We start from the raw sequence: 3,909 nt of genomic DNA, 5'->3' as shown, positions 1-3,909 counted from the left end.
TGTCAAAGCTTTTAAAATAGTTGTCGGATGAACATATATAAAAATGGAGCGTCAGAATTTACGTGAAGTTGACTAATTATTTTGAGACCCTTAAAGCGTCTGTCAAGCAATATGGCCGACGGAATGTGTCTGGGAGTATTGACAATTTATTTTTAACTATACACTCGAAAACATATATAAAAATCAGCCATGAGAATTTACGTGAAGTAAGTAATGTTTTTGTGTACCTTGATTACCTGATATCTGGAAATTGGCCGTTTGACCAAGCTAGCAGGTAGGCATACGATCATAGTACATACTAACTCTACCCAATCGTCCACATTTCATCCGTCAGAAAACGTGACGTCTGGCGGCCCTGGGATCTTGGACTATATGGAAAATAGTAAAATAACGGCATATTAAAAATGGTTTGCATCGACTAATATTGTTGACGCACTTTTAAAAGTTTATTAAATAGTAATATAAGAGTGGAAATTTAATACAATGTAGTAATTTTGCATGGTTTTCATTTGAAATATGTTTTTTTAATTCCGCAAAGTAAGTGTGTCAAAGAATGTCTATTTCAGATCAGTTCGCTTCAATCTTTTTAAATAAATTTATTTCAAAAATTGCTAAAAATTGGTATAAAGTGTAATATAACATAGTAGGTTTTATGATTATATTTCTATAAAAAAAAATTACGTGAGGGGAAAAAATACAGTTTAGTAACTTCGTCGAGACTTTAGACAGTTTCCGATGTCTTCCAGTACTTTACATTTGATAACAGGGCGTTTTACTTTAATTTTGAACTCATTTCGCGGTAATCGGTAAGTTTAAACATTAATATATATATTTTTTCAAGTACTTAAGTATACATTTTACAAAATTTGTATTTATTTACATTAAATATTTATAATAAAAGGTATGATTACTAATAAATATTAGTAATCATACATTTTAATTACTTACTGAAATAGGTATGAGCCTTATTATAGTTGCTTTAAAATAAAGTAATAAAAAAATACTTTTTATTCACTATAGCGACACTATAGTAAATAAAATAAAATAAAATAATAAATAAATAAGGAAATAAAATAAAGGCCATTTTTTATATGAAATAGATCTCGATTTTCCATAGTGCGCTGGCTTTCCGCACTTACAATACATTAAAGTTAATACTAAAGCTTGACCCTTAACGCGGCGCACGCAACGGATGCTCACAATAAGTGAAAATGTAATATTATGTTCCCCTAAAATTAAATCCACTTGTCCAGGCGGTTTTGGCGTAGCCTACGATTGTCCATAGACCATCATCTACTGCCAAACGAATTTGTTGAGAATGGTCACGTGACCAAGCGTGAACTAATGTCAATTGTCAATCTTTGTTATTTAATATTTATTATTTGTATTTTGTAATTTGTATACTTATTTCAGATTTCGGACGATGGACCATGGTCTTAGGTCAATGAAATAACCCGATCTAACTATTAAATAATGTTACCTGAAACTGAACCGTGTCAGAAACAACTTGCAAGGGCAAAATTACGAGAGTCATTTCTAAGATCTGTTATGGAATTAGAAGGTAAAATTAATAATATATATAATAAAAAAATCTTAAAATTAATTACAATAAAACAAGTAGAGTTCACTATTAAAATAAATAATATTTCAGGGAAAGTTTGTAAAATTGTAACATATGAAAAATCAATGTTGGAAGCTACATTTTCGGGTTGGAATCCAGATGGCTCAGAGATACTTGTTCAAAATATGAAAACACCTGCAAATTTACAAATGGATTCTGCTATTTTAAGAACACCAGATATTCTATCAATTACCTTTGTAAATAGTCTCGAATAAAGTTAAAACATACCAATATTCTTTATCTATAGTTCTAGTCTATATAAGTACATAATAAAATTAAACAAAAAAAAATCAGTAACATTGTTTTAGACTAAGACTATGGATCAACATTGTAATTGTTTCATATTATAATACAATAAGTCTATTTGATCAGATTCTAATTTAAACCGCTTGAATTAATTGAATTTGTGATGAAATAAATTGTGTCTATAAAAGTTAGTAATTTCTTAGCTGAAATAAAATTTTATAAGATACTATATGTATGTTTCCTAGTTGATAGCAGTATGTATGTAATTTTTTATAGGAATGAATAAGACTGGCAATAAACCTAAGATATTTGTCTACATTCTTTCACTAGTGTAAGAAGCATATATTATTATTTTCTGCTAGTCTTTTTGCACAGGAGTCGATAAAAATGCAATAATCCCTAAAATAAATAATTTTCAAAGATTGTAAGTGCTATTAAATTGAAAATTGGTACATAATGTCTTCCAAGATAAAGAACGGATTTTGTATGTAAGCTTTTTTTGATGGCATACTAAACGTTTAAAGGAGAAGGATTAATTTTCACTCTACGATCAACCCCTATTTTTTATTTGTTAATTAAAATCTTATGACTTGAACTCTGAGGTTAATATATGTATAGAGAAAAATTCACAGAAAAACCTAAAAAGTTTTCATTCCAGAAAACCGAACAGTCTCTGGAGTAGCATAGCAAAATGTTCCATGTTGGTATGTACTAAAAAGGTAGGCTAAGTAAAATTACATTAAGTAGAAACGAAATTCGCGATGGCAGCTAGTAATAGTATAATTATTATGGCTTTGGGTTGTCTCAGAAGTGGTTTATAGTATCAATAAAAAGAATTAATGAAACAGAAAAAAAGACTTGGTGGTATATAACAAAAAAGCAGTGTTTGCCACTAGCCACTAGGCTTCAGCGTGCGACTCCCATCCCTGAGGTCGGAGGTTCGATCTCCCAGGCTTTGCACCAATTTCTTTCTTTGTGCGCATTTAACATTCGGTTTAACGATGAAGGAGAACATAGTGAGGAAACCGGCATGCCTTAGACACAAAAAGTCGACGGCGTGTGTCAGGCAGAGGAGACTGGTCACCTACTTGCCTATTAGATTGACAATTGATGATGAAACAGAAATCTGAGGACCTAAAAAGGTTGTAGCGCCATTGATGAATGTATGCACAATTTGATTAATATAACTGAAAGTTAAAAACACATTTTTATTGAATGTATAAAGTTAAGGAAAATAAAGTAAAACAACAAACAATTTCCATTCTGTTATGGTGTTATGGTAATGGATGGGCCATTACAACTAATTTAACTTGGCAACAGCTGCATACTATGGATTAAATATTCTTTGTTTATTTATTACTAAGAAAATATGGTTTTAATTGACGAAGCACTCAACTCATACGAGATTTGTTATTTTCCGAGATAAAGAAGTATTAGACTATACATCATAAAATTAAAAAAAAAACATGAATACCTACTGAAATTTATGTTGAATTTGAAATTAATAAAATTATGTCTTCGGGTAAATGTGTCTTAAGACTGACTAATAGAGACATAAAACCGTCTAACCGTTTGTATGAAATCAGAATATTACTCTAATCTTATTAATAACATATTCTTCAATACCATCAATATATTTCTTTGACCTAAAAACCTCAGTCCAAACAATATTATGAAATATGAATGGCGACAAAGGCCAAACCTCATGATTTGTTGATGCTGAAGTGATTGAATCGTAATTTGACTTAGCGATAGCGTGGTCTTTGGCACGAGGTTTAGCGTGAGTCTCATACAGTCAATTGTATTGATATACGGAACATATTGGATTTGATATACGGAAAACAACATTGTTTGAAATTTGTTGTTGACTAAGTTACAAAATAAGAAATGAGAAAATATCCGTACATACATGTCGGAAACAGAAACAGTTGTCAGTCTGCGTAAGAAGTACTTAACTTCTTACGCTTATTAGTCACGAAAGATTCATCTTGATCATGTTTTTAATATATGTACCTACCTACTCATTTCTTTGAAGAAAACAA

General features: G+C 30.4%; 1 long non-coding RNA gene across 1 annotated transcript; it reads left to right on the top strand.

The window, feature by feature from the left end:
- Positions 1–1,300: 1,300 nt before the first annotated feature.
- On the top strand, positions 1,301–1,852 carry LOC125049794. Its single transcript, XR_007117054.1, has 2 exons — positions 1,301–1,561; positions 1,652–1,852. It is a non-coding gene; the product is annotated as an uncharacterized LOC125049794 (long non-coding RNA).
- Positions 1,853–3,909: the final 2,057 nt, after the last annotated feature.

Source organism: Pieris napi, chromosome 5 (genome assembly GCF_905475465.1).
Source record: "Pieris napi chromosome 5, ilPieNapi1.2, whole genome shotgun sequence".
Lineage (NCBI taxonomy): Eukaryota > Metazoa > Arthropoda > Insecta > Lepidoptera > Pieridae > Pieris > Pieris napi.
This window is presented reverse-complemented; position numbering and strand designations above follow the sequence as displayed.